Source organism: Rhineura floridana, chromosome 12 (genome assembly GCF_030035675.1).
Source record: "Rhineura floridana isolate rRhiFlo1 chromosome 12, rRhiFlo1.hap2, whole genome shotgun sequence".
NCBI lineage: Eukaryota > Metazoa > Chordata > Lepidosauria > Squamata > Rhineuridae > Rhineura > Rhineura floridana.
The window spans coordinates 11,443,973-11,454,972 of record NC_084491.1 but is presented as its reverse complement, the minus strand read 5'-3'; the positions used below and the strand labels follow the sequence as shown (position 1 = coordinate 11,454,972).

Below are 11,000 nucleotides of genomic sequence, written 5' to 3'. Positions count from 1 at the left end.
AGCACTCTGTGAGGGGAAGAAGGGTCTCCTAACAACTCTCAGTACCCATCACAAACTACACTTCCCAGGATTCTTTGGGGGAAGCCATGACAGTTTGATGTGATATTAACACTGCTTTAAATGTACAGTGCAGATGGGGCCATGTTGCAGAAGGTACCCACAGTAAAGCGCCAGTCTAGAGGGGTCCCTAGAGATGATGAACATGCATGTTGCAGCCAGACCAGAGAACTCACTTTCAGTGGGAAAGACAAACATCCCTCACTGGAGAAGCCTTTTCCTGGACAATGAAGCAGGTTAGATCTGCTGCCTGTGTGTTTAGCCGTTGCTAAACTGTCAATAATTACTTTTCTGCACCAAACAGGAACTTTCTCCTATGCGGCCGTTGAGCTGCCCCTTCTACCTGACCCTGCAATTAAATCCCCGCGTGAGGCCCTTGTTGTCCGACATCACATGCTGTTGCCATGAGGCAGTCAGTGAGTATAATTGAGCAAGGGGGGGGGCAGCCAGGAAGCCTTGCTTGCTCTGAAGGGCGTTCAGCTGCTTAATTGTTTCTCGTAGGAAAGAGAAATGGCAAATAGATGAGAGCTAAGTGGCTGTTCGGAAGGACCCCATCCATCCGTGCTTGGGGAAGTGGCTCTTCTAATAAAGCAGGAAATGAGATTTGGAAAAAGCTGCAGCAAAGGGCAGAGATGGAGGAGGCAGGGGAGGGAAGTTGCCACATTCAGAGAGTTGATCTACGCTTTATACAAATAATGAATTATGCACAGTTCCATTTCAGACTGGCGTGGCCACTTGCACACCACAAATAAGAGGACAAGGCATCAGAAAAGCAGAAGGGTTTGCATAGTGTGGTCACAGTGCTGGACTATGGTTTGGGAGACCAGGGTTTAAATCCTGTCATGGGCCAGGCCCTATATTGGGTTTTATATGCTTTATATTGCTGTTATTTTTCACGCAAGAGCCTGTCATTCTTTTGTTTCATACAGCAAAGAGCACTCTCTCCCCCTCCCATGTAAGTTATAGTGAATCTTTTCTCAGATTCAATTGACTGAGTATATTTAGATAACATTTCTGGGAAGGATGCCCGTATGTCTGCCTGAGTGGATGGAATTCCTTAAAAGACAGTGGATTGTTGTGATTTTCGGGCGATTCAGCATAGTGGATTCAGGCTCCCTCTAGGTATCTGAAAAGTGATTGAGAACACCAGATTGAGCAACCAGGTTGAGACACTGGGTTAAGAAACTAGATAGAGGAACCAGATTCACTAGAATGCATACCTTCCAGTAAGAAAACATATAAAAAGTCATGCCACTTGTGGTACTATACCACTCTCTTTGGGGACTCAGCCGTGAAGCTCACTGGGTGACCTTGGAGTAGCCATTGCCTCTTGGTCTGACCTACCGTACAAGATTGTTGTGAGGATAAAATGGGGAGGCGAAGAGTCATGTATGCCACCTTGAGGTCCTTGAAGGAAAGGTGGGATATAAATGTAGTAGTAGTAATAATAATAATCTGCATATGCTAATATTATATGTAGAGATGGAAATTTTGAAATAATTACTATAGTTTAAATAGAAATACATGTCACAGAAATACAATATATGTCATCATAGTGGGAAGACTGTGACCAGGTAACCTGTGTGCCTTCATGAATTTATTCTATGTCATATGAAGAAGGTTTTTTTAATGCTGTCCTTGTCAGAATTCAACCCTTGGAGAAGAAGCAGAGGGAGCAATTCCCCACTACAACCACCACTACCAGATTTCTGCACCCACCAGTGACTCTGAGGAGTTGTTGGATCCAGACATCCCTGACCTAGGACTGGAGGTCTCAACACCAAATGTCTCGTTCCTGCCTGGCTGGCCCGCTCCTCATCATCCCCAGAGAGCTACAACAGCAGAGGATGCAGTGAGGCTGGCAGGAGGAGCTTCAGGACTGCTGGCAAAATGCCTGGCTAGCTATATGTGAGGGTACTCAGAAAGTGGGGGTAGCACACGTAAGCACCTGACTGGATCAAGGCCTGGTTGAGAGCCAGGAAGGGGTGGAGCCTCTAGCTCCTATATAAGCCAGTGAATGCCAGTGTGGTGTAGTGGTTAGAGCACTGGACCTGGGAGGCCAGGGTTCAAATCCTGGCTCAGCCACGAAGCTCACTGGGCAGTCACGGTCTCTTGGCCTAAATGACTTCACAGGGTTGTTGTGAGGATCAAATCAGGAGGGGGAGAACCATATTTGTATGCCACCTCAAGTTCCTTGGAGGAAATGAATGTTAGAAATGTTGTTGATGATGATGATGATAAAGGCCCTCAGTCTGACCTGCTCCATTGCTGAAGCAACATTTCCACCTTAAGAGCTGTCCTCTTGAACTGGGGGAAATGGACAGTCCTGAACCGATTGCTAATCAGTAACGTTAGACAACATCCAAGTTCAAATATGGGGGGCACTATCTGCTTAGTCCCTCCACAAAGTTGTTTTATAAACATCTTATTGTGTTCCTGTTGCAATTTACGCCCTTATGCTACTTTACTTGCAAGCAAGCCCCACTGAGTTAGTGGGACTAACTCCCAGGTAAATGTGCATAGAAGTGTTGTTTTAGCAGTCCTTTCTATAAACTTAAAAGCCTCAAACACTTTCCTTTCTTCATTCACCCCCCTGATCTATTTGGTTCCCCTTGGCAGTAAATTTACCACCTCCATGGTGACCTTTGGAGATGAGAGGATCAGAATTGGACACAATATCCCAAATGTGGCTGCACCAAAGACATGCTCTAACAGCATTATTAACTGTGCACATTATATTTTCAATGCCTTCCACTGGAATGGAGAAGAAATTTCATTTAGTTCACATTTAAAGGCGAACTTACCTTATTCACACTTTCTGAAACAATACACAAACATGGAGCCATCCTTCAAATTCATACTTATCCAAATTTTGCAGTGCAGTTCTCCAGCCAAGTAATGTGTACAAAAATGCAAGTAGTAGGGTAAAATGTACACACATATATTAGTGAAAATAGCATGCAAAATAGCATAGTGTTAGGGGAAATCGCTTTGCAAAATTATTATACTATTAGGCAAAATTGCATACAAAAGATGTATGTTAGGAGAAATTTGCACTCAAATGCTGATGGATTTTCATAAGGACTTTAAAAATCACAAACCAAAATGACATATTTGCCTATCCCTACTAGGGATAGAAAGATCTGCCCATTTTGGTTTTCTCAGTTTCTCATTTTTCCATTTTAAATTCAGTTCTCCACATTTCTGTAGCAATTTATGGGTTTTTTTTAATCCTCATGAAAATTGTCCAGCATTTTAATGCAAACTTCTCCTAATAAACACATTTTTGTAGGCAGTTTTGTCTGATGTACACATTTTTGCCAGTATTTTCTTGTCATGTGATGTATTTTTGCATGTTTCGCTCATATATTCATTTTTACACACTCTGCCATATGCATTTTTGTAAACATTGTTTGGCGAACTGCATTGCAAAATTTGAATAGGTGCAAATTTCGAAGGATGGCTGTGTTTTGGTTCTCATATTATTTTAGCACATGCAAATTTGATAAATTTGGCTTAAAATGCAAACTGAATCAAAATGCCCATCCCTAATCCCCACTTAGTTGCTGCTAGTCAGGGCAGGCGGGTGAAGGGCAATTGGCATTGCATTTGAGTACAATGCTCCATCCCATGCTGAGAACCTCATGAACAGGTTATGGTTTCAATCAAAGGAAGATGGTTTGTTTACTCATCTTGGGCTTTGGGGGACTCCTCTAAGGGAAGACAAGTCACAGCAACTCCCTGAGGGCTCAGCCTTTCTCTGATGTAGAGAGTTAAAAGGGATGCCAGCCTTCCTTAAATTTACTAGGGTTTTATTTTGTCAGTGAAGCATTTAAAAGCAACAGCAACGGCAACAAAAAAGCCTTTGCAAAGCAAAGGTTTTGAACAAATGGGAAACATTAATAAAGCGCCTCTCAATCAACACAAGGCCACAAAGAGACAGTTCGGGAGGCAGCCTAATTAAACCCAATACCGGTCTCCGTTTCTCCCTCTTCCCCTTCAGTGTTACCAAAGCACGTTGCTTCCTTTCAGGGGATTGTCTGACTCACAGCAAGTTAAGTTCTGAGGACTTTGGAAGCTGAGAGAGAAAGATCAAGAGCTGCAAGCAATGCTCCAGCATGGGTCCAGAGGAGGAAATGAGCTCTCCGTGGGTTGAAGTGATGGAGGTGGCTGACGTGTAGCACATCTATAACCATTGCCACATCCCCTGGTGCTTTTTGGGCACGTGAGTCATGAAGTAGGGATGGGGGAGGATTTGGGTTCACTCCATAATTGAGAACAAACTTCCTTAGGCTGCATCCTGATGGACCATACTGGAATTGTAATGTAGGCATGTGGAGTTGTGGAATTCCCTTCCTACAGAGGTGAGCCTGGCAACTTCATAGGGGTGGGATCCATCCGCTGGTGCCAGTTCGAAAGCATTCCGGCAACCTAACAGGCTGGTATCAAACCAGGTTCATTTTTTGTCCGATAAGTGCTGCTTTCATCAATATTTTACCTCGCAAAAATACTGATATTAATATTGATATTTTGAAAGGAAACACTGATAAATGAAAGGAAATATAAATAAAATTATCACTCTTAATATTGATATTTTAGAGGCATGTGTTGTTGTTTTTAAAAAAATCAGTTTTCAAAAATAGACGGAGAAAACTGGTACATAAAATTTGATCCGCAATGGCAGAAAAATAAGCAAATTAATGGAAAATTTGGTGCCAAATCCAAATTAGGCAGAATTCTAGCACATCCCTAATTCCTCCATTTTTAAACTGGTTCTTTGATTCTCTTTTAGTTATAAGTATGAATGGTTTTAATATTGGAAGTTTAATTTTATTTTAATCTAGACTCTGTATGTTTTAATTATATGTGTTTTTTATCTGGAAGCCGCTGCAAGTTCCAGTTTCGGAAGGATGGCGGGGTATAAATAAAGATAGTAATAATAATAATAATAATAATAATAATAATAATAATAATCCCTACACCTTTGCTATACAGTTTTCATCACATACTGAAGACGCACCTCTTGACTCTGGCATTTGACACGAGATGTATATTTTTAGGGCCCACTCTATTCTTGTGATTGTAATTGTTTTAAACAGGTTTTAATGGTGTATTTTAAATTGTTGTGAGCCGCCCTGGGTCCTTAGTAATTATAACAACAACAACAATAATAAATGCCTATGAAGCACTCCAAGATTGGTTCGCTCCAACTTATGTTTGTTTTTACACCGTTGTGTGTGTGGGGAAAAATGGCTGTCCCAGGGCTGGCCCCAGGCATGCCGGGGCCCTTGGGCACCAGCCTGCCCTGGGCCCCGGCACTCCCCTTCTGCGATTCATGGCAGGATTGGTACCGCAGATCGCAGGGTGGGAGATCCCAAGCTGCCTGCCATTCCCCCACTCTACTTACCTTTCTCTGTGCTGTTTTTTTGGCAGTGCGCCTGCACGCGCAGGTTTGCCATCAATCAAGATGGCGGACGAGGTTTCCTTAAGGGGCTGAAGCCTCTGTCACCACGCACATGCTACACGCACACATTACTGCCATCAACCAAGATGGCGGCAGAGGCTTCAGCCCCTTAGGGAAACCTTGGCTGCCATCTTGATTGATGGCAACCCTGCACGTGCAAAAAACAGCAGAGAGAAAGGTAGGTGAAGCGTCAGAATGGCGGGCGGCTCAGAAGCTCCTGTCCTGAGATCTGCAGCAGCAATCCTACCACAGATTGCAGAAGGGGAGCTCAGGGGCCCCTGTAGCCCCAGGGACCCTTGGCCAGGACCCCACCTGGCCACCCTTTATAGCCAGCCCTGCCTGCAAGTATCTAGAAATAGCTTAAAAACAAGAAAAAGGAAACAGAGAAGCCGTCAGACCACTTCATAAATATGTCTACCTTAATTAAAATGTTTGGAAAGTGTGTTGATTTGGGATGAAATAGACTTGCTGGTCTACTCATGTGCAAGGGACATGGCCCAGATCAAAACTGTTTCATCCATCCCTAGTTTCTAGTTTCAAATAGTTGAGTACTGTCTGTTTTTCAGTTTCTGTTACATCTGTGTGTGGGCCAGTCCAGTGCCACTGCCTGCAAGGTGACTGACTTCTAACTTAAACATCAACAGTACTCTGACATTTTTTTAGCCTATAGGAGTGCCAGGATTAGACCTTGAAAATCAAGCTTGGTAATTCAGGGTGGTGCTTGGGTCCAAACCAGCAGGCCTGACGCCAGCACCAGGCACCTTAGGGAGCTACTGGGCCCCAGCATTGATGCTTGCCCTGGCCCACCCATATGAAGTTGTTGGGGGTATGTGGGACACCATATTTCCCAGAGTGCCCTGGAGTGACACTACACTGAATGCTCTGGGGCTTTGGAGAAATCAAGACTGAATTATTGCTATGCACTCTTTGTGGGCCTTCCCTTGATCGTGACCCAGAAACTGCAGTTAGCGCAGAATACTGCAGCAAGATTAGTGACAGGAGGGAGACCCTGTCAGCATATAACATCTCTTCTCAGAGATCTGTACTGGTTCCAATTTGTTACCAGGTTAGGTTCAAGGTGTTACTATTGGTATGTAAAGCCCTTAACAGCTTGAGACCAGTTTACTTGCCGGACCGTATTGCCCAATAGACCATTTCAGTGTGCAGAACTGGCACTGTTACAGGTACCACATAATACTCATTCTGCACTTGTAAGAAATTATTCTTTTAGTGTGGCATCGCCTACACTTTGGAACTCCCTGCCTATTGATATCAGGCAGGAGCCTTCCCCGCATCCTTTTTGCTACCTGCTTAAAATATTTCTGTTTAGGCAAGCATATCTAGACACACAGATGCTGATGTGCTCTCATTTTCTTTATGGTTTATTGTTTTTATATTTTAATAATGTTTTTAATTACTTGTTTTTAACTGCTTTTATCAATAATTTTTGGTAAACTGCTTAGAGGTTTTTGCAATTGAGCAGTATATAAATTTGGTTAAATAAATAAAATAAATAAAAAATAAAGAGCCCCCAGACACCCTTGCAGCACTGCCACAGTCAGTGCCACCACTCTACTTGGGAAGGTCCATCGGTGTAAGAAGGGGCTCATTAGAGCCCCAACAAACCTGAAACTGGGTCTGGTAAACAGAGTGACAATATTTACACACATACACTCACTCATGCTCTCAACCCCCTTTTCAAATCAAACCCAGCAATCCACTTCCCAGAATTCTCCCCTGCTACCTGCAACTTTATTTTCACTCAAAGGAAACCAGGCCTAGTACTTCCAGATTCAAAACTGGAGAGAACAGTCAGATGCCCGTAAATTAGGGTAGACACTAGGATGTCAGAGTTTTGACGAACATAGTGGGGAACATAGTGGGGAAGCTTCTGACCAGGTGAGCTGTGTGCTTGCTCACTCTGTGATCCAGGTGCTACGGGTTGAAGGGCTCCTGCAGTTCTCCCTTCTTAGAGTTCTTTATCTTTGGAGTGGTCAGTCCTTCAAACAGAGGATGCCTTCAAACTTCAAACAGCCGTTCAAAATAGAAGACTGTCCACAGTGAAGATGGCCACCCTACTTTAAATCTCCTGATGTGGCATGAGACAACACAGCCTCAGTTTCTCATTTCATTTTATCTCTGCCCCGTTCAGGACTCAGACTCCATCTCAGATGAGGACGGCAAAAAAAAAAAAAGCCATGAGATCAAGAGCACCCGAGGCAATAGTGATGGAAACCATGGCAGGCCTCAGCATCATGACTGGGCCTGTGTCAGAACCCTTTATTGGAGGAGGTGGTGGAACCAGGAATGCCAGAATCAGGACCTACTTCTACAGGTGTATCAGGGGACCTCTTGTGGTATGTCTCACCTCCACGGATGTAAAGAGGCAACGATCTTCGTCCCATCCTGTGTTTATTGCAATCCGCACTGTTTCCATTTCGCTACAGTTTGGCTTCTGCTAAAACCTGTGTTATTCGTCTCACTATGCACTATGGCCAAAATGAGCATAATTAATTATGTAATTCACTTCAGTCCATTTCAATGGATGGGAAACATCAAAAGCAATGCAGAAAATAACATAATTCTTTATGCAATGTTCACAGTGAATACTGCTCTTATTTCTGTTTCTGACTTCGGAGGGAAAAAGTGAATTGTGGCAATTTCAACTCCTGTTTCTGTTTCAACAGAACTTGCCGACATCCAAGGGTGTAGTCATCCAGGGTGTCAGAGAGTCTTAGACCCCTTACTTTTTTGGGAGCAGGGTCCCAGCAGGGTCCCAGTGTCTCCAGCATCCTACGAGCCAATCAGCATGAAAGGGAAGTGTGTTTGCCACTAAGAAGAGCCTTCTAACATGCTTCCTTGTCCTTTCCTGCTGATGGGAGCCAATCAGAGTGAAAGGAGGTGTGGCAGCCACTGGGTGTCAGTGGCAATGTCAGAAGACTCTTCTCAGTAGCTAACACTTTCCCTTTCTGATTGTCTCCTAGGGATGTTTGTTGTTGTGGGAGAATACATTAACAAGGATCTCATTTTAAACCCAGCAAAAAAAAAGGAGGAGGGGTGTGGCTATGACTGTAACTATCATGACGGGACCCAGCACTTCTGAATTTGCCACTACACTACTGCCAAAATCCTTACTCCCCACCCTCTCTGCTGGCAGGATGGCATTCTAGGACTCTTCCACTGGCCTTCAGGAGCAATAGGACTGCACCCTTTGAATATTATTTTAATTTAAGTATATCTTGCATGTCCTTCTTGTTTACATACTATTTCAGTTGAGAGCTCAACCAAGATGATGACAGATCACAATGAAAGGAGGAAGGGAAGAAAACCAGGAGATTATTCCTCCTGCGGTTGCCATCTGGTTGGTTTGATACACACTGTGCCATTTTTTTCTGCCCCCCTGCTGTTGTTGGCAGTTCAGCCTCTAAATTGTTTAAAATTGCATGCATTTAAATGAATTAACATATGCAAACATGCTACAGGTGTTTTTTTTTAATGTCCCCTTTCTGGGAGAAGTGTCATCCCTAATTAAAGCTGCAGGAGTTCCCTCCGCGTCCCCCCGCTGCCTGACTGCTGAAGGTAGGTTGCGGTTAGGCATCGTTGCCTGGGGCATCAGTGGCACTTCCAGGGCAGGGTTTGGGGGCAGAAGCTCAGAACCCTGCCCACACCAAACCACAGTTTTTTTAAAAGGGGCACCAACGAGCTCCCCACTGATTATTGCCCAAAGGGCCCAGAAATCTGACACCAGTCCTGCACATTGCCATCTAAAGCCTGGATGGAGAATTCTCAAGGCCCAGGGCCCTTCAGACTGTTCTATCTCGCCCCCCAGGACTCTGCCCAGGTCACACAAACGCCTGGGCCACACTCCTCGCCAGCCCTGCTTTGCACTCTCCTTGAATGTTTTTTCCTAGTGGAAACATCTCCTTGAATTCTGATCGTGCTTGTCTCTTGCCTGGATGGAAGACAGACAAGTGTGTGAGTGGGAAGAAACTAGCCGCTGTACCACAAGGAAATCCCCATTCATTGTTAAATCTGCTTTTGCCTCTGGCCTTGCCTACCACTGGCATGTGGGCCCTGAAAAGTTGCCTAGAAGTAGGGAGGGGGGAGAAATTGGATTCAGTTTGTGTTTAAAGCCGAATTTATCAAATTCACACATTTCAAAACAGTATGAGAACCGAAACCCAGCCACCTGTTGAAAATTTGCATGCATCCAAATTTTGCAATGCAGTTCTCCGACCAATGTTTACAGAAATGCATATATTAGGGGGAAGTGTATAGACAAATGAACATATTAGTGAAAATAACATAGAAAAACACATTATATTAGGAGAAACTGCTTACAAAAATGTGTACATGACTTGAAATTGTGGACAAAAACGTGCTTATTACAGTAGAATAAATTGGCACGAACATGCTGAAGAATTTTCATGAGGGTTTATAAAGTAAAATAGAATTGCTGTCAGAGAATTGAACTTAAGATAAAGGTGAAACTGAGAGAACTGAAGCTGGCAAATTCTTCCATCTCTACCCAGAAGGGGATGTGGTTCTTGGGCTGAAAGAGGTTCCCCACCCATGATCATTAAGTTCTGATTTGGTCTAAATTTGCTACAGTACCGCCCTCATGCCATCATCGCAGCAAGAGGGTAAAAGTCCCTCTTTCACAGGGACTCTAGTGTTTGGCTGTCCCTGGTAAATAATTCACCTGACTTCTCCCTCTGACACACACACCTTTGGGGATGCCTTTTTAAAATGACTGTTGCAAATTGCTAGCTTTGCTCCTTGGAGGAAAGGTGAGATATAAGTGCAATAAATAAATACAACAATTCTTGTTTTGTTTTATTTGTTTGTTTGTTGCTACCCCAGTTCCTGAGCAGGTGCAATCCATCTAAGAAGTGAGAATTTGGAATTTCATCAGCTTGCCCTAAATTGATAGTTACAGTGTGCTGGTGTCTGCTTTGCACACCCTCAGAACCCCAGAAATGTCAACTCAGGTTGCAAAAGGGGAAAAAACACAAACATTTTACCTCAGAAATGAAATTACCAACCTGTAAAGACCAGATATTGTATGAAAACTAATTACTGTTTTCCTGAACCAAAGAGAGTCAAGCTTACACAGTTTACCTTGTCATTCACATCTTCACCTCAGTAGCCTTACTGAGGGGGGAATAAGCAATGTGGGTGAATTAGGAAAGGGATTTGTTGGCCATTGCTGATTCAAAAGCATTCACTCGACCTAAGAGGCCGGTATTGATTCGAGTTTGTTCTTTGTCTGTTAGCTGCTGCTTCTACTGATCTGTTTTTTTCCCTTGCAAAAAAAATACTGATACTAATATCGGTGTTTCAGAAGGAAATATTGATAATTTTAAGTAGTGCTAAAGGAAAGATCGATAAAATGGAAAGGAAAGATCGATAAAAATGATAGTTCTTAATATTGATATTTTAGACGTTGGTTTTTTTTAAAAAACCCACCATTTTCAAA

At 43.4% G+C, this 11,000-nt stretch overlaps 1 long non-coding RNA gene across 2 annotated transcripts; it reads left to right on the top strand.

The window, feature by feature from the left end:
* The first annotated feature begins 384 nt into the window (after nucleotides 1-384).
* Nucleotides 385-10,319, top strand: LOC133368387 (uncharacterized). Of its 2 annotated transcripts, none has more exons than XR_009758629.1 (4): nucleotides 385-473; nucleotides 1,703-1,965; nucleotides 4,090-4,282; nucleotides 7,674-10,319. It is a non-coding gene; the product is annotated as an uncharacterized LOC133368387 (long non-coding RNA). The 2 variants fall into 2 exon arrangements; XR_009758628.1 differs by having other exon boundaries at nucleotides 1,703-1,997.
* The last annotated feature ends 681 nt before the right edge of the window (nucleotides 10,320-11,000 follow it).